A 21,387-nucleotide genomic window follows, 5' to 3' on the forward strand; every position below is an offset into this window, starting at 1 on the left:
GGCCACCTTGCCACACCATAAGTATGACTACCTTGTTGGAAAGCACTATCAGCTAAGACACCTCATCTGCCACTTAATCAATCGAGTCAGTGCCACATCATCTACTGACTCACCTACCACATCATCCATATGAACTAATCTAGTTATGCCATGTCATTAGTCTCTACTATAAAAATACCACACAAGAAGGGAGACTAAGTTTTGGTGATGGTCATATGACCATCAAATTTGACATCGTGTTTTGCTGACATCATCATTTTTCAAACAATTATCAGCCCCCTCCCATTGCGCTTTTTAGTTTTGCAATTAAACTTTGGAAGGCCATATCTTGCTCATTTTTTCTCCCTTTTTGGTGCAATTGTTTTTAAATGGGTTAATTTTCCAAGTACTTTCTCGTGGTGGCATTATTTTCTGTTTTTGAAGGACATTTTTTTTCAAAAATCTCAGTTTTTGTTGACTATACCTATCTAATCCCCGTTTTTGCAACTTCTGGGACTCTGTTTGGGCTCATACCTCCTTTTCAGGTGCCATTTTTTTGAAAGTGCATAATTTTTTGTCTACTCTCATAATATGCTATCAGTTTGCAGCGATTTTGGGTAGAAATTATACTTTCAATATATGGTCTTTTTTGGCCAATTTGGCACTTGTATTGCATATATCTATCTTGTTGGTCTTTTGCATTGTAGCTCTCTGCCTATTGGGGCAATTGTAAAACAAAATAAGAAGTCCACCTTTCCAATGTTTGCAAATGGCCTATTGTACACGCACTACATATAAAGTGCCAAAATCATCATTTTGGGGGAGGGGTACTTTGATTGAGTGAATTTGGGGGGGTGTCTCTTGTGCTTTTGTGCTCTTGTGTTCTTTTTATTTTGTTTCTATGGGTTCTCCTAAGTTCCCTCTCTTAACTCCTCATAATTATGCTACTTGGAAAATTGATGCATGGAGTAAACTTATGGAAAAAGGAATAACTCATTACATTGATGGAACTATTGTTGCTCCCACTGATCCTAAGGTTGATCCTATTTCTCACTTGGATTGGCTCACTAAAAATATCATGGAAATTGGCACCTTAAGAAAGTATGTATCAAAGGATCTCATTTTTCATATTGAGAAATGTACTCTAATTAAGGATGTTTGGAAAAAGTTTCAAGACTTGTATGGTCAATTTGGTGAGATTAGGAGATATCAAATTGATAGTGATCTCACCATGTTAGATCCCAATAACTTTAATACTATACAAGATTATGTCACTAAGGCAAAAGAGTTGAGGGCACAACTCAAGGATTGTGGCATTGATAAGAAGGATACTCAATTGATCTTCAATTTGATGGGCAAGCTTCCACAAGAATATGCAACATTTGTTTCTAGTTTCCAAACCCATATGATGACAATGGGTTCAAGCTACACAATGCCTACATTTGATTCTTTCACTGAAATTTTGATGATAAAACAAACTAAGTTGATAAGAATGGGCATTCTTAATACTTCTAAGTCTCAAGAATTAATGGCAAATCAAGGCAACAAAGGAATTCAAGGAAAGGACAACTCAAACAAGAAGAAATGACAATCAAAGCCTAAGGACAAAGCACCACCTTCTCCACAACAAGGAGATTCATCCTCTTCCAAGAAGGACAATTCACCAAAGTGGGAGAGTGATGGTATGATGAAAGAAAAAGGATCCGCTGAACAACTGAGAGGGAGGGGGGGTGAATCAATAGATAGAAAAACTGATAATAACTTCACCAATCTCAAAATGAACCTCTCAAAGTAAACTTAGAATTATCAATGCAATATCACTGTCATAATAAACTAGTTGATTATTACAATAGATTAACAGTAAACAACTTGAAACTTACAAACATCCAAATACTTTTACTGACATAAGTAAAACTTCATTTCATATTGCTGGCGGTTATCATGACTTATCAAAGTAGATTAAGTAGTTAAGCAAATCAACCATAACAAACATAACCACAAAAACATTCACCACTTGACACAATATTTTTACGTGGAAACCCAAATGGGAAAAACCACGATCAGATGAGACTCACAAAATAACTATTTGATCTCTTTTGAAGTTCACCCTATTAGGAGCCAAGCCTGTTAAAGCTTTATAAAAACTCCTGTTAAGAATAGATCCTGTTAGGGATCACCTGGTTAGGGGATTGACTATAATGCCTTGTTAGAAGCAATACCCTTTGAGGAGTAACCTCAATAGAGGATTTGAAATCCAAGCTAATAGACCACCTAGTTAGAGGATTTGAATAACACCAAGCTTGTTAGAGCTTACCCCGTTAGGGGATTTCAATCTATTGTAATTGTTAGAAAACAATAGGGGTCTTCTGATCTATTTGGATAGCACTACACTTACTTGTTTAGATCCTTTGCATGCTCTTATCTACCTTTACACAAACTGCAAATACATCATCTGGTTCGGCAACCACACACTCAACTAAAACTTTGCCAACAATGAAACTAAACAACTCATTGACCTTATAAACAAATCACTAGGTCGGTAACACAACAAAAAACTAATTCTCTCATAGAGATTACAAACAAGTTAGTTTGATTACGACCATTGGATTTCATAATAATCTTTACACATCATTCAAGCAAGCCTCGATCGGTCCTTGATCACCACTTCATCGAACTCAGTAACTCTTCATGTGCTTTACATTACATGCAATATACTTGTTCATTTTGTAGACAAAAAACATAATCTCAATGCGCCAAAAACAATTTGAAACTCTCTTCATACAATATGCATATGTGTCATAATCATTACCTCTCATCATCAGAGCATAAATCAATATAACCAATTCACCAAACTTAATCGGTTAGGGTTTACCATAATGCTCTATTTCCTATGCAACCTTGGTTGAATTGTATTCACATCCCCCACTCTCAAGGGGAGGATGAAGTGGACTGCAATTTCTCCTCTTCTGGGAAGTTCAAGGTTGTTGATGCTTATAATTTCCTCTCTAGAAGCTTCTCCCCCCCTTTTGGGTTGGTATCTGGAACAAGCACTTAATTCCTAAAATTAACACTTTTTTTGGGTTTTTTATGCAGGGTAAGATCTCTAGCATTGACAATATTTGTAGAAGAGGTATTCCTCTTACCAATAGATGCTTTCTTTGTAAAGAGGTGAAGGAAAATGCTAGCCATTTGCTGCTTCATTATGCCTTTACCAAGGATATCTGGAATCACTTCCTTAACATCTGGAACATTGACTGGGTCTTCCCTGATACTATCTAGGGAATGTGGTTTGAATGGAAATGTCCCTCTGATAATCAGGCATTAGGAGTTCTCTGGAACTTATCTCTTCCGCATATTGCCTGTGGCATCTAGAAAAAAAGAAACAATAGAGTCTTTAGGGATTTGGAAACTCCTTGTTTTGTTGTGGATACTAGAATTCACATTGCTACCAAGGAGAATTTTCTCCACTCCTACCCCAGCAAAAAGAATGACCAGCCCATCCCTACTCTCTAGGAGGATTGGGATACTATCAATCAATAGAAAATTGATTGGAATATTGCCAATCCACTACACAAAACCAAGCAGTGCAGACAAAATGTTCTTTGGCATCCTCCTCCTATGTGTTGGATCAAAATTAATGTGGATGGGGTGGCTAAAGGGAATCTTGGGCCAATCAGGTGTAGGGGAGTGGCTAGGAATCATTCTAGTCTGCTGGTTTTTGTGGTGGTGCTCCCTCTGGGCACCCAGTCTAACCACTATGCGAAAGCCAATGCTATCAACATTGGGTTACACATGGCTAAAAGAGAAGGCTTTACTAAAGTCTGGTTGGAGTCACCCTCGCTAAACACTGTCAATTATCTGAGTGGATGCATAGATGCTAGTTGGATGATAGCTAACCTGATCAAGGATTGCCAAGATATAATTAATGAACTAGCATATTTCAAAATCTCGCACCTATATAGGGAAGGAAACAATGCGGATCTAGTAGCCAATTTGGTGGTGGGATACGTGGTGACTAAATAGTGGAGTAGCAGGGATTCTTTCCCTAAAATTTTTGTGCAAGCTGGCTCATGATGATTAGTGCATTAAACAATGATCTCTCATCATGACTTGATTAAGATGATGGGGAAATGACTCTTTTTGGTTTTCCCTAACCGAAGATCTAGAAACTTCCCCAGTGATTGGATTTTCTATCTTATTGTGTAGCCCATTTTTTGCTACTCTTTGGAGACTTTTTTGGTGTGGCCCATTTCCTGCAATTGGCCGTTGCCTTCTCTGGTGTAGCCAATTCTATGCTATTTAGTGACCAGGAGCATAATGGGTGGGGACAAGAAGAGGCAAGAGCCTTCTACGTGCAAGAAATGGAAGAAAAACAAGGATGTGTGGCAGGAAGTTGTTGATGGGGGAATTGTCCCCTACTTGGATCGACTTCATGGCCCTTCTCCTCTGCTCATGAAGGCCTTTGTCAATGGGTGGAAAAAAGGGATCCTCTAGGCTTATGGTGCCTAATATCAGATTGATGAAACCCTAGTGGCGATGGTCACTGGTCTAGTGATGACTGGCAGAAGATTGTATAGGGATAGGAAAATTGGGGAAGAGGACTTGACAAGTTTCCTTGACAAAGACAAGGAGTGCTCTAGAGTTACCAAGATGGCTAATGGCAGCTACAACACGAAAGATCTTATTGCTCCCTAGGTTGACATGGTTGGGTTCATCATGAGATATATTATGCTCGATGGTAGATATGTCATTATCTTTTCCTATCATTTTACCATTTTAAATCACTTTAGGCATGGTAAAATCATTTCTATTCCTTTCTATCTGGCCTCTCTTGAAAATAGCCTAGAAAAGGATTTGGAGTATCCAAACAACCCTGTTCTCCATGAGGGACTTATTGTGCTCATCATGGAGTATGCTAAATCCATTGAAGTTGTGCCCCCTCTATCTAAGACTAGTCAACAAACTAATATCCAGGATTTATTTGACTTAGAAATGGATTTGGAAAAAAGTGGGGTTCCTCTTGATGACCCTAAATATAAACCTGTGGATGAAGGGCAGATGATGGTCACCTCTGGGATGTTTAGCAGCAAGAATCCTCCCATATGGGTGGCTAGCAAATACAAAACGACTAGCAAAATGATCTCTAAGGCCAAGCCCCTCTCTAAAAAGAAACATTTGGTGGCTAAGGACAATGGTCCAGAGATTTTGGACCAGGGAATTAAATTGAACATCCCTATCAATGTCTTGAAAGAAAAATAGGGAACCATGGCCAAAGAAGAGAATAGTGGGATACAGAGGACTAGTAACCTGATGAATCTAGTTATGGAAGCTACCAGAAGCCAGGAGAGCTGCTGGAAGTGGGTGGAGCGCGAAATTGATACCCTCAAAGTGGGGGTTAAAGAGATTATTAATATCTTCACTACTTCCCTTGAGCCCAGTAAATCTGAGAAACTCATGATTATGACCCAAAAGCTCTCCCAGGACATCAAGGTGATGAAATTAAATCACGAACAAAGGATTGAAAAGGTGGATTAGTCTATGGACGAGATTAATAAAAATCTCAAGAACCTGGTTGACATAAGCAAAGAATCCATGAACAACAATATAGAGGGGCTTGAAAAGATCAGTGCCGTGGTTGTTGATTACAGATCCTACCACAGTGAACTGGTGAAAGATCTTGGAGGGGAAGATATGGATACAGGAGACAACAAAACTACTGGTCCTAGTTGCAGAACCAAAAGTAGGAGCAGCAACAAGGGTACCTCCAGATTCATTATGGAGGAACTATAGGAAATCAACAAGATTTCCATCCAGAAGAACAAGGATCTGGTTCTCTCTCTTAAATGATATTTTTTCTTTTGTTTTGTCTTGTTTGACTATGTCTCTTTTGTTTTCGTGACTGCTCAGGGGTGCTCCCTTGTTTTGATGTTGGTTCATGTCTATTTGGCTGATGGCTGGTTGCTATAAAATTTTGGTTTTGGGTCCATGTAAAACCCATTTATCTTTATCAAAAATAGGTAGGGTTTACTGGTTCAACTCTCCAATACTTAGCAATACCGGTTTACTCCACAAACTTACCTACTGGTTATAGTTCCCTTTCACTAGCTCTTCCTACCGGTTACAAAATAACATTATAATAATATCATTACCTGTTAATTGACATCAATGACAACATAACATTTCATTAATGCAATCTTCATGCAAATGCCAACAATCTCCCCCTTTGGCATTGATGGCAATACAAATATCAATACCATTGATTTTTGTGATTGTGAATAGGAATCCTGGTTTACATTTTACCATGTACTCTCCTTGTCATCAGCTGGTAGCTGGTTGTACATCTTGTCTTTGTCAATCATACAATTTCTCCCACATAATCACATAGTTCTTCTCCCCCTTTCACAACAATCACAAATTGAAAGTAAAACATGAAATGTAAAACTTCATTGTTCAACATCAACAACCTACAACTTGATGCTCCCCCTATGGCATAACTCCACTCCACAACAATCCTACTATAAATTTTTGCAAGTAGCTCTCGGACTGATGTACTCTACATCATTCTCAATTCACCTCATGAAGGGGTACAACCCCTAGCTGACTTCTAAGATACTCAAAAGTAGTCTTAAGTAGAGGTTTAGTAAAGATATCTGCAAGCTGCTCCTTGGTAGAAACATGCTCCAAGATCACATCTTTACTCTACACTTTTTCCCTCAAGAAATGATATGTCAATTCAATATGCTTGGTTCATACGTGCAAAAAAGGGTTCTTGGAAATATTTATGACACTTGTATTGTCACATAAGATCTTTATAGGTTCTAAAAACTTCATCTTGAAACCTTCCAGAATGTGCCTCATCCAGATAGCCTAGGTACAATTCATATAAGCTACAACATACTCAGCTTTAGCAGTAGACTATGATATACAACTTTTCTTCTTTCTATGAAACAAGTCTTTCTCAAAGAAAGAATGCTCCACCGGTTGTGCTTTTCCTATCATCAACATTACCTACCCAGACTACATTTGTGTACACCTTCAAGTCAAAGTTTCCTTCATATGGATACCATAATCCATAGTCAATGGTACCTTTCAAATATCTAAATATCCTCTTGGTTTCTATCAAATGTGTTTCCTTTGGATTCTTCTGAAATCTAGAAACTAGACCAACTGCATGAGCTATATCTAGTCTACTATGAACAAAATAGTGCAATTTTCCAATCATTGACTTGTACTTCTTCTCATCAATAGATGTGGCTTCATCTTCCTTAGATAACTTACAACCTACAACCATTGGTGTCCCAACTGGTTTACAGTCACTCATACCAATTGTCTTTAATACTTCCTTCACATACTTAAACTGTGTGATGAAAATACCACTCTTCATTTTCTGTATTTTCAAACCTATGAAATTTTTTATCTCTCCAACTAGAGACATTTCAAACCCACTTTTCATTTCATTTGCAAATTTATTGCTCATGTCATCATTACCTCCAAATATGATATCATCTACAAACACTTCACTAACCAATATCTTATCTCCTTCAGATTTGAGATATATGTTGCTATCTTGATTGGTTCTCTGAAACCTATCTTCATCAAGTGTGAATGAATCCTTTCATACCATGGTCTTGGTGATTTCTTTAATCCATATAATGCTTTGTAAAAATTACATACCAGATCTTTCTCATCAATCAAAGCATAACCATCTGGATGCTCAATGTATACTTCTTCTTCCTATATTCCATTTAATAATGTTGACTTCACATCCATCTAGTATACTTTGAATCGCTTATGTGTTGCAAATGCAAGTAAAGTTATCACACCTTCTAGTCTATCCATTGGTGCAAAAGTCTCACCATAATCTTCTTCTTCTTGTTGTGCATAACCTTTGCAAACCAATCTAGCTTTGTTGCCGACTACAACACAATATTCATTCAGCTTGTTCGTGAATACCCACTTAGTACCTACCACATTTTTATTTAACATTCGAAGGACTAGGATCCATGTATTGTTCTTCTCAATTTGTTCAAGCTCCTCCTCCATAGCTTTAACCTAATGATCATCTCCAAATTCTTCCTTAGCAGTTCTAGGCTCAATACTGGAGATCATGCAAGAATTCTCTCTAATTCTTCTTCTGGTTAAAACTCCAACATCCTTATCTCCAATAATCTGTTTAGGATTGTGATTGAATCTCACATACCTCAGAATAACATGATCATTATCTTCAGGTTCTTCTTCTACATTATCACCATATTCTTTTGAATCTACCTATTCCAATTGAACTGGTACAACAACATTCTCTTTCCCAGTTTTAGGTTTCACAGGATCTGGTTCCAAAAACAAAATGCAAGGATCTTCATCCTTTTTCTCCACACTGGTTTCTATTGAGACTTCAGGATATTCATCCACTTGAACATCATCACTCTCAATGATTCTCTATTTCTAGTTGTTATAACATTTGTAGGCCTTACTCTTGATGGAATAACCAAGAAATATACCTTCATCACTTTTAGCCTTTGCTAACATAGTCAGCTCTCTTAATAGAACATTTTCTGCCAAATATCTTGAATTAAATAACATTAGGTGATCTATCATACTAGTATTCATAAGGAGTCTTATCCTTACCTCTTTTTACCAAAATCTAGTTGATAGTGTAGACAATTGTGCTAACAGCTTCTCTCCAAAAAAATTTCACTACACCTCCTTGTATCAACATCGTCCTTGATGCTTCAACAATTGACCGGTTATTCCTCTGTGCAATACCATTTTCTTCACAATATCTAGTGAATTCCTCAGAAGTAAATTCACCACCTCGATCAGTCCTCAGACACTTTATCTTCTTAACACTCTCCTTTTCAGCTAAGGCCCTTAATGCCTTAAACTAACTAAATGGTTCTATTTTATCTTTCAAGAATGTGACCCACATCATTGTTGAGAAATCATCAGTGAAGATGATAAAATATATGTCAACTTGAATAATTTTAGTCCTTATTGGTCCATAGAGGTTTGTATGAACCAAATCTAATAGATGTTCCACTGAAAAAGATTTGGTCTTGAAAGTTGAGGATGTCATCTTTCCCAACTGACATTCCTTACATAGAGAATTAACTGGTTTGTCCAACTGAGGAAAACCTCTCACTGTATTGGACTTACTCACTTTAACAATGTTATCAAAATTTATATGAAAAATATCCTATGCCAAATCCAACTATCATCTAATTTAGAAATTAAACAGTTGCTGACTTTAGGATTTAGGTGAAACAGGTTACCTTTAGTTTGCTTGCCAATTGCAATCAGGTCACCTTTACTCACATAGATTTTTCACATGCCATTCTTAAACTCCAATTGATATCCTCTATCATTGAGATGAGAAACACTCAAAAGATTATGCTTTAGACCTTCAACCTAGTAGACATCATCTGCACTGCCCTTTCCATTAAGAGAAATAGTTCCCTTACCTTTAACCATGTAGGGTGAGTCATTAGAAAACCTTACAACTCCGCCATCAAATTCCTTCAAAGAAAGAAATTTGATCTAGTCACCGGTCATGTGATGTGAACAACCACTATCAATGTTCCAATAATCAAAATTATCAATGTGAGAAACTAAAGCCTTTTGATCATATGTTTCCTCTTTAATGGCTACAAACACAATGTCTTCATTAGCATCACCCTAAGATTCCTCATCAGTGATACCACCATCAACTGCAATAACACAATATCTTTTACCTTTTCCATTGTACTTCTTGAATTTCTCTTGCTTGTGCTCATTATCACCATTAGGACAGTTAGCTACAATGTGTCCAATCTTGTTGCATGCAAAACATTTCAAAGGTAATTTCCCTCTATATTTATCGGTTCCTCTAGGCAACTACTTGGCCAACAATGCTTCAAGCTCAACCAAACTGTCTTCATCATCAACTTGTCTACTAGATCTAGATTCATAACTGTGACTGATATCTCTACTTTTCCTCATAGATGGGTTAGAAACTAAATCTCTAAATGCAGATTCAGATTTCTCAACACTATAATCATAACCATTTAATTCAAAACCAGTAAGCTTACCAATGATGGAGTCAAGGGTTACCTTAGTTTTGTCAATATATTTTAGCTCTTGAATGGCTACAACTTGGATAGCGTAGACCTGTAGCAGGGTTCTCAATACCTTACTAACCATTGTGGCATCTTCCACTTTACCACCAACACTCTTGATCTCACCAACTATCTCTTTTATCCTCTAGCCATACTGTTGGATATTCTCACCTTCAACCATCTGCATGTCATCAAACTTTCCTCTTAGACTATCTTCCTTGGCAATCTTCACATGTTCATCACTGTTATAAATCTTTCCAAGTTTCTTCCATACCTCATATGCAGTCTCTAGACCATGAACATCAACATATTTTGCATCAAACAAAGAACTGATCATAGCCTCCAGTGCTTGATTGTTTTCTTGTTGCTCTTTCTTTTGATCATTAGTCATAATCCCACTAGGTGAAAGGTATTGAGTACCAACATGTTCCCAGTATTGATTTCCAACACTGTTGATATATATTTTCATTCTATCACTCCATATTCTATAGTTCTCTCTATTAAACTTTAGAACTTCTTTCTTCATCATGATTTACAATATCTTTACCTCAAGTTGTTAGGGTTAGACCTTAGAGGACCTGGGATGCTCTGAAACCAATTGATGGTATGATGAAAGAACAAGGATCCATTGAACTAGTGAGAGTGGGTGGGTGGGTGGGTGAATCAGTAGATAGAAAAACTGATAATAACTTCACCAATCTTAGAATCAAGCTCTCAAAGTAAACTTAGAATTATCAATGCAATATCACTATCAGAATAAACCGGTTCACTGTTACAAAAGATTAACAGTAAACAACTTGAAACTCACAAACATCCAAATACTTTTACTGACATAAGTAAAACTTCATTTCATATTGTTGTCAGTTATCATGACTTACCAAAGTGGATTAAGTAGTTAAAAAAATCAACCATAATAAACATAACCACAAAAACATTCACAACATGACACAATATTTTGATGTGGAAACCTAAATGGGAAACACCATGATGATATGAGACTCACAAGATAAGTATCTAAACTCTTGTGAAGTTCTCCCTGCTAGGAGCCAAGCCTATTAAAGCTTTACAAAAAGTCCAGCTAAGAATAGATCCTATTAGGGACCACCCGGTTAAGGGATTGACTATAATGCCTTGTTATAAGCAATACCCTGTGAGGAGTAACCTTGATAGAGGATTTGAAATCCAAGCTAATGGACCACCTTGTTAGAGGATTTTAATAACACCAAGCTTGTTAGAGCTTAACCAATTAGGGGATTTCAATCTATTATAATTGTTAAAAAAAAACAGGGGTTTGCTGATTTGTTTGAATAGAACCACACTTTCTTGTTCATATCCTTTTTATGCTCCTATCTACCTTTACAAAAACTACAGATACATCATCTGGTTCGACAACCACACACTCAAATGAAACTTTGCCAACTCTGAAACTAAACAACTCATTGACCTTATAAAAAAATCACTAGGTCGATAACACAATAAAAACGTAATTCTCTCATAGAGATTACAAACAAGCTAGTTCAAGTATGACCATTGGATTTGATATTAATCTTTGCACATCATTTAAGAAAGCCTTGACCACTCCTTGATAACCGCTTCATCAAACTTAGTAACTCATCATGCGCTCTACATTACATACAATATACTTTCTCATTCCCTAGACAAATTTTTTTATCTCGATGTGTCAAAAACACTTTGAAACTCTCTTGATACAATATGCATACATGTCATAATCATTACCGCTCATCATCAGATTATAAACCAATATAACCAATTCACTAAACTAAATAGGTTAGGGTTTATCAAATCAACAAGTAGGGTGTACCAATTCAACTCTCCAATACTAACCTATACCGGTTTACTCCACAAACTTACCTACCAGTTATGGTTCCCTTTCACTAGATTTTCCTACCGGTTACAAAACAACATTATAACAATATCATTACCAGTTAATTGACATCAATGACAAGATAACATTTCATTAATGTAATCTTCATGCAAATTCCAACAGAGAGACCTACTTGTGCCTATTGTAAAAAGGTTAGTCATGAGGATTGTTGTTGCCATTCTAAGAAGATTGATGAGCTCACACACATCCTCAAAAAGCACAACATTGATTTTCCTAATGCCTTCAAGAAGGAGGACTCATCAACTTTGACTTCCTCATAATCAAAAGGAAAAGGGAAAGAATTCATGGCTTCTACAAGTGGGATGACCCACTCTTTTAGGATAAGAAAAGGAAAATCTCTTTGTGCTACTACAAGTCATGATTCAGAGAGATGGCTTCTAGATTCAGGGGCTTCTCATGATATGTCATCTTCGTAGTCTATGTTCTCAACATTTGAGCATTGCACCATGCCAATATTTTGATGGAAAATCATACATACATGGATGTGATTGGGAAAGGAACTACTGCCATTGGGGATAACTCCTTCAATAATGTGTTGTGTGTACCCCATTTGACAAACAATCTTCTTTCCATCTATCAAATCACACATGGCACAAAAAAGAGAATTGTGGAGTTCACACTTGAGTTACTTTTCATTAGAGACTTGGAGACTAGAGCTATCATTGCAACTAGGGTAGTTGATCATGCATCTTGGTTCTACTCCTTTTCAGATTTTGTTGATGAGGATGATTTTGCATGTGATGATTCTACATATGATGACTCAGATTTTGAGGAGAACTTTGGGTAGTTGAACTTGGGGATTGTCACATGTGACCCCATTCTTGAGCCTCATGTTTCATCTCCTCCTATTGATATCACATCACCTATTGCACCTGATGATGTAGATAGTGCGACAATTTTTCCTTCTTGTGATTCAGTGCAACAGGATGTATCTTATCTTCCAGCTTCAATTTCATGGAATGATCACTTGATAGACATTGCAGGTTTATTTGTGGAGTCCTACATTGCAGATTTGGGAGACATCATTGATGGTATTTATCTTCTCTTTGATGAAGATGATCCTTCTTTGATTTTTGTGAGGGAACACTCTGACCCTCTTGTTCATTATCTACATGATCATTCTTTTGAGGTTGAAATGATTGTGGATTCTTATGTACAATAGTTGGAGGAGGTCTCTTTATGTTTAGAGGAGACATGTGAGTCTTTGGGAATTGTTCTACATTCATCTTCACTAGATCTTGGAGTGCCTTTTTTAGCAGTGTGGATTAGTTCACCACCTTTGGAGGGGGTATCTTTCAACATCAACATGGGGACACTTGAGCAGTTTTCAGAGACTTCATTCATCATGATATTTTTTCCTACATATTCCCTTCATGATTGGGGAGACTTCATGGATACACCTTTGGTTTTGTTTCTTCCTAAGGGTAGGAATGTTGTTTGATGTTCATGGAGCAGTTTCTTCATTCATTCTCAAGCTTCTACCATTGGTGTAGATTCTACATTGAGCGGGGGCTTCCTATCTTCTCTTCTTCTCTCATATGGGGGGTACATTTTCCTCACATGGGGTTTTGTTCCTCACACACTTCTATGAGATTTCTCTTGTCTATTTTTCATCTCTCTTTTGGGGGATGGGTTTTTCCCATTGGTTTTTTCTCTCTTTCCTCACTTTATGAGAGATTTCATTGCATTGGTTTGCATGCATTTGTATTTGTACATGGATAACTAACATGGTCTCATAGTCAGGACCCATCTTGCATTGCTTAGTTACATTTTAAACTTAAGTGCATTACCCTAGGTTGTACTTAAGGTGGGGTGGTGGTGTAAATAATTATTCATCTTGGATATTATTACACCTTACTTAAATTTACTTATGCAATACATTTCATAGTAGTTTGGGTATGAGACACTTGAATGTTTGTGCCACATTCAGATATTATGTGTAGGAGAATTTCCACCTGTTATGGTGTGATCTTGTTACTACTTTATCATATCCACTTATTGTGGAGTGATAATTCCACCTTCACTAGGTGATCCACCTCATGTGGAATATTTTATGGTTTCTCCTACCTACCACACCTATTTCCTACCTACCCTTGTTTCTTATTGAGACACATGCCATGTTTTTGTGCTCACATATCCATGTTGCCTTGCTTATATAAGAAGGCTCATCTACATTGTATGTAACAACTATTTGTCATGCCCAACTTTAGGGCACGAACGAAAATTTTTTTTTTGAAATACTTAACTAATTAGGTGACTTACTTACTTAAAATAAACAACTAGGTGCAATTAACTTCAATAAATAATGCATTTTGGGTTAAGTCATAACTATATTGTGCAATTCGAGTAATTAAACTCAATGGAGAAACATGGTTCGCTAAGTCATCTACGAGCTAAAATCTCTCCCAAATGGGTTAACACTAACCTTCATAAATTATTAATTAGAAATCTCAAGTATAGCGTTTACTCCCGAATTAAACTCTCTTTATGAAATTTGTTTAATCATTCCTATCCTTCTAGGATTTCTAAATTTATTTATCCTGGTAATTTAAAAACATTTTATTTAATTGAAACATCTATATTTAAAATTCACCTTATAATCTTTTACTTGATTTGGCCCTCTTGGCCCTACAAAGAACTTAATGGTTTAACCTTTTTTTTTTTTTTTTTAATTCCAATCTACCTAATCATTAAATCCCCTCTTTAAAGTTTCTTTACCTTCGTTTATAATTTAAATAAAAGAAAATAACATTTCTTAATTCTAAATCCAATATATGAGTCCAATTTAATAGAATAGTTAAACCCCTCTTCGATTTAAATCCTCTCTTAAAAAAAAATAATACCCTTCAAAAAAAATCTCTTCTTCATATGCCCAACATTGTAATACTTATTTTAACCAAATTTAATTCCTTTTAAATGTCATTTAAAGTCTACTTACATATATATATATATATATATAATTATATATATATACACATATATATATGTTTTATGTAATCATTATTAAACTTAACTATAACCCTCTTATATGAGAGTGTTTTGACTTATAAGAAAAACTCACATGTTCCTTTTAAATTTGTTAGAGTGTTGCCCTAACCCGAAATTTAGGGTTAGGGCGAACACGCTATTGCCCGAACACCCCCTTGTTTTTTTTTTGAGTGCGTTTTATTTCCAAGGGCCGGGCGGACGGCGAAGGGGGAGCCGCGGGAGGAGGACTGAGTGGAGAGTGTTTATCGTTGCAGGCAGAACGCGCACAAGGACTACCACAGCGTGGAGGGGTTGAGGGAGGCGGGGCGGCACCGCAGCCGCGATGACCGCCGGCCGTAGACGGCGCCGCTACAGACTGCGGCTCCCGCAGGCTGCGGCGTCGCCGCCCGCGGTCTGCGGCCGCCGCAGGCTGCGGTCGGCGCAGCCGGGTGCTGCAGCCCGCGGCTTACTTGCACAGTTTGCTTTTGTTTGTGTTTAAACGCGTTTTTGCAGAGTTTAAAAAAATGGGTTTAAAAACCCTCGGTATTAGATGTGTTTTAAACATAGTTTTTTTTTGTTTAAATATAAATGTCAAAATATATATGTTTATATATATATATATATTTATATATATATATATATATATATATATATACACACAGAGGGATTAGGGAACATGGTTTTCACTGTCACAGTTCAGGCAGATTCTTTATTTTAAATATATATATATATATGAGTGTATATATATATATAAATATATATATTTATATATATATATATGAGCAGATTTATGTTTTTGAAAGATTTGTTTTCAGATCCCTTTGTCTGTAAATTAATGTAATCAGGCTGTGAACATTATTTTTTTAGTGTAAATCAGATTCTTTAATGTTTAAATTTGTATAACAGAAATATATATATAAATATATATTTATATATATATATAGATATATATTTATATATATAAATATCTTTGTGTCTGATTAATTTGTAAACAACAAAATACATTTCAAGGGGATTTCTAGATCTTTTTTTTCTATTTTTGTAACAAAATGATAACATTAAAAGCTAAAAGTTCTATTTTTTTTTTGCAAGGATAAACTTGTTTAATAAAATTCCTTCTCTGCAATAACCAGAAAATAAAAGACTGTTTTAATAAATTTACAGCAACATGGTTTCATTTATTTGCAGAATACATAAAAGAAATATAATGCATCTACTTTTCCACCCTAGTTAAACACAAAATTTTCATACAATCTAATACACTAATGCCTTCATTTGCAACTAACTAGAATAGTGGAAACATCATGTATTTCTTTAACAGATTTAAATACAATGAGCATGGTTACAAGAAGTTTTGAAGTTTAAAATATCTACATTTCCCCCTTTTCAAGGTAATAGAAAAACATTGCTACATTATTTTTTTGAAAACAAATACACAATGTCCTCCTCTTTCTTTTACAAACTAATGATGCATACAAACATCCTTCTTCCCATGTAAATAAACACTATCTAGCCCACTTTTTTTTTCTTCTTTTCATTTACAACTCCAAAAGAGAATATATTGCAACATAAAACAACAACTTGGTTCTTCATTTTTTTTTCCCTTTTCCATTCCCATGCAACCTGCAATAAAACAATTTTTGACCATGGGAAGCTCACCTCCCAGCCTAGGCTTTCTAGAAGCCACCCCCGAGCTAGGAGAACCAAGCACTAGATAGGTTACAACCATGCAAACCCCACAACAACCATAGAAACACATTTACATACAAATATCCCTTCCCAAGCTACACATTCACCACTTTCATGGTGACTCTTCCATGGGTGGAAGTGGACCAAGTACCAATGGGGAGAATGCATGCCAAAACAATACTACATTAGCCATCTCATGGCAACACAAATGCAACCCGAATACTTTCACAAACCTTATGTCCCACAAAAAGGCTCAAGGCCATATATGCTCCCCTTATGACCCCCAAATGCATACACAAGGCTATGCATCAAGGGTCACCAAGGACTCCCTTGAGAACACTCTCCATAAGGAGAGCCTCTCACCCATGGCTGTCAAACTCCTTCCACCCCAAGATCTTCCTACCCTCCCAAGGATAGGAGATCTTGGACACTCCCAAAAACCACAAGGAACACAAACAAATACATAGAAAAGCAAACTACACATATTAACTTCAACCAAAAACTTCATAAGCACAATCTTACAAACAACTCTTTCATTTCACAAAACAACACAAATTATCATTTACAACATAACAAGAGAAAGAAGGGAGTAACCAACCTTATTCTACCAAAAGGTTTGCTAACTTTAGTTGGGGATGAGCTGCCCAATTTCCACTATCTTTTCTCCCAAAATTCCACTAAAAATGCCAACTCCTACTAAACAAGCCAAAATCTCCAAGAAAGGAGAGTGGGTGATTACTCACTAAGTTTGCAAATTCTTCCCTAAGAAGGCTTCTCACACACTTCCCAACCCCTTGGGTGAGGTGTGAGTTCCCATTGGTTGCCCTTCCCAAACTCTTGCACATTACTCAAATTGGAAAGGGAAAAGGTGGAAGAGGATGGGGAAGAGAGTTTAACTCCTAAAGGGAAGGTTCTCTATCCTAGGGAGAACTTTCTAAGTTCAATTTTCGTGCATCTTGGAATTATCACTTTTTGAAGTGACTTCATAGTCACATGGGAGAAGCCACATGTTGCAAAACACCCCTAACCCATAGGTATACCCTTAGGACCTTTGGAAAAGCCTAAAAACTTACCCTAGGAGTCCATTAAACCCTTTGGAAACTCCACTGAAGTTTACCTACGGGTCAAGCATGAGTTGACCACTCCCATGACTCCCTACCCAAGACAAATTTGGGACCACACTCAAGGTTTTGAATGGCTTTGGTAGAAACAAAACTCCCTCCAAGAGACAAGTCAACATCAATGACACTTAATCAGCACATGTGTCAAGTGACACAACAAAATTACAATATAAAAATCACACATGGAAAATGGGTCTCTTGAAGGATTACACAATTACATATAAATTAAATTTTACACTCAAGCATTATACACATCACAAATAAAATACATTACAAGGGGAGGGGTGTTGTCTCTCCAAATAGACAACTCCCGGCTTAACAAACGCACATCGGTCTAGGCTTGGTTCTCCATTAAATTCCATGATCACATGGATAATTTTCCTGCGCATCTCAATTAACACATTAGTAACTCCAAATAATCTCAATTATTCATAATCAAATACATGGATTCCATTGCAAATCAACACTCATACATTAGGCAACAATAATTCAATATCTCATTTGGTTTCAAATTCAATTTCACATAAACAATCAACATAATTTCCCAAAATTGAACCATTCATAAATAAGCATCATTTTCTTTCATCAAAATAAAATCCTGCAAATTTCCAATAATGACATTCACCATCATAATATAATTCTATTCTAGAAATCATATCTAAAGTTTCATAATCATCATGCATGAAATAAAACATCAACAAGTGTCAGCGTGATCCAAATCATGAGATCATATAAGTTCTAAGTCCATAATGCATAAAGTAAAGCAACCATAATAGTCTCAATATGCAAATAATTGAAAATGTCAAACTGAATCGGGGTAGGGCCTCACACTATTGATCTATTGATCATTTATCTATTGATGAGAGTATAATCTATTCTTGTACTAAATTTTCTCTCTCTATTCTATACTTTTCATTGAGCTCTTGATGTTGGCAAAAACTCACAACATCCTTAAGATATTCTCTTTCTTTCTTTCTTTGTCTTGTTGGTGGTCTTTCTTTACCGGTAGATGATGCATTTCATGTGCACCGGTAACTTACCTTCAATCTTCTTACATACATATGGATTTACATCATCATATCTTACTTCTCCTATACCAGTCACCACTTCTTACTCACTGGTGACCATGCCAAACCAGTTGACATCATGATAACTTAATACCAATAATGCCAACAATCTCCCCCTTTGGCATTGATGTCAACTTACTACAAGAGTTCACACCAGTAGACTACTCCCCCTTTGTCACAATGACAAAGGGTCAGAATAATTTATACTCCCCCTTTGTCAAATCTTCTCTTAGAGATTATAGTCGGTACTGAGACATACAAAATTGAACTTTCCCTATAATTAGCATGTGGTTCAAGAGTTATAGATGCTGCTATGAACTCCCCCTGAACCATATAGCTCCTTACTAACCTAAGTGCATAAGGAAGGTGACACAACTCCCAACTTGTGTCTTAAGTAGTCAAAATTGCTTACCGACAATGGTTTCATGAAAATGTCTACCACTTGTTCTCCTATAGGGACACAGACCATCTTTACTTCCTATCCTTCAACCTTCTCTCTGAGAAAATGATACTTGATGCCTACATGCTTTGTCCTAGAATGCATCACCAAATTCTTTGATATGTTGATGGCATTGGAATTATCACACCAGATGGGAATAGGATTAGAGATGTCCACCTGTATGTCATTGAGGGTTTGCTTCATCCAAAGCACCTAAGAGCACCATGTAGTAGAAGAAATGTAATTTTCTTCAACAGTTGATAGGGAGATTGAATACTCCTTCTTCCTATGCCATGAGATGAACCGGTCACCTAGGAAGAATGCACCACCACTTGTACTCTTCTGGTCATCAATGAAACCTACCCAATCAACATAAGTCTATGCTTACAATAGCAATTCCCCTTATTTCGGGTACTAAAATCCATAACTGAGTGTTCCTTGAAAGTACCAAAAAATTATGCTTATGACATTCATATGTGACTGCTTAGGTGCAGCTTGAAATCTAGTCACCATGCACACTACCTATGTTGGCATTGATGGCAACCGATATGAGATGACTACCGGTAAAAGAGATGTATGTGCAACACTATCATGAAGAAGTACATAATGAGATATCTTGGATATCATTTTGTGTTTCAGGACAACAGTAAGGTAAGGAAGAGAATGTAATCAAAAGGATGACCACTGGTGTTACCGGTACACAAGTTAGTGTCTGGCTTGTATGGATGAGATGGATAGGTTACCGATATAGTGTAACATCAGTAAGGAAAGGATGTCAACTGGTACAAGATGTGTTGACATAGAGGAACCAGATTAACCAAGTGAGTGGTTATCAGATGGCCAAGGTGTTTGGATGTTGTTTGTGATGAAGAGGCAAAATGCTACCAAAATCACATCAACATAGGAGAAGAAGGATGAACAGGTCATGAGTATGCTATGAGGTTGTAGAACAACATGACTTCCACTAGATGAAGATGTAGTCACCATGAGAAAACTTGATTGACAGTGAATGTGCTCCACATCGGATCACATGTGCCTGTTTGAAGATTTGTTGCACAAATAGAGAGGCCACATGAGTGCATTGCAAGATGTAGATAACATAGGTGTCACTCCACTGGTAAGTGGAACTTATCTCCTATTATGCATTGTATGCATCATATTTCTATGAGATAAGGAAGAAGAGGTAAAGGCAAGTGCTCAGGGAAATGCACTAGACTGACTAAGAAGGCATGTTGAGATGCCAACACAGGTGAAGTGTGTTGGGTTTATCAAACTTGACAAACCAGCTGAGATAAGGTCAGAGATGATCAGAGTAGAAGGGATAGACTAAAAATAGAGTTCATTGAAGGTTGATGACATGGTGTCATCAAGAGTGTTTACCGATTTATCTGTTCCACTAGTAGTTCAACAAGTGTAGATATGACGAGTTAATCGATAGAATATGAGATACCAACAGGGTTAGTAAGCCCGTAGAAAAGAGGAACAGGTGGAGTGTTTGGTCAGTGATCCTATTTGGACCGACATGAGGAAAGTAAAGCTAGTAGTTGGTTGACATGGATGCCACATGGAGCAAAGGTGGTGGACTTTCATTCGTATGAAGAAGGAATGTACACTGATGGGGTAGTTGCAGAGTTGGTTTACATTAATTGAAGATCCCACAAATCATGGGACTTGTTGCAGAGCTATTGCAAGGGTTTGTAGATTGAGGTCAGGAGGACAACTCAGAGCTAGATGAGAGTGATTGAGGAGATTGAGGCAAATGAATGAAACAACAAGACCAATCTTGGTGGTTGACCAAGAGATCAAGTGATAAGGGAAAAAGCAGATCACCAGAGATAGAAGGCGTGATCAAGAAGGTGCATTAATGGAGGAGTTGTATAGTTGGCTATCTACAAAATCATATTGGACAAGATGTGATTGGATTTGGTTTGCCTCAAGGAAAATGAGGGAACCCTAACTTCCTAGAATTTGAATTCACTTATGGCAGGAAAACCAGGTTATAAATATGCAAGCAAAAGACACTATTAAGTGCTACTAAATAGAAGAAGTAAGTGTTGTTGCGAAGTGATTGAGTGTTACTTATGCATCTAAGAGAAAAATAGTCAAGTGCCCAATGCATATCTGAGAA

Source organism: Cryptomeria japonica, chromosome 4, assembly GCF_030272615.1.
Source record: "Cryptomeria japonica chromosome 4, Sugi_1.0, whole genome shotgun sequence".
NCBI classification, from domain to species: Eukaryota; Viridiplantae; Streptophyta; class Pinopsida; order Cupressales; family Cupressaceae; genus Cryptomeria; species Cryptomeria japonica.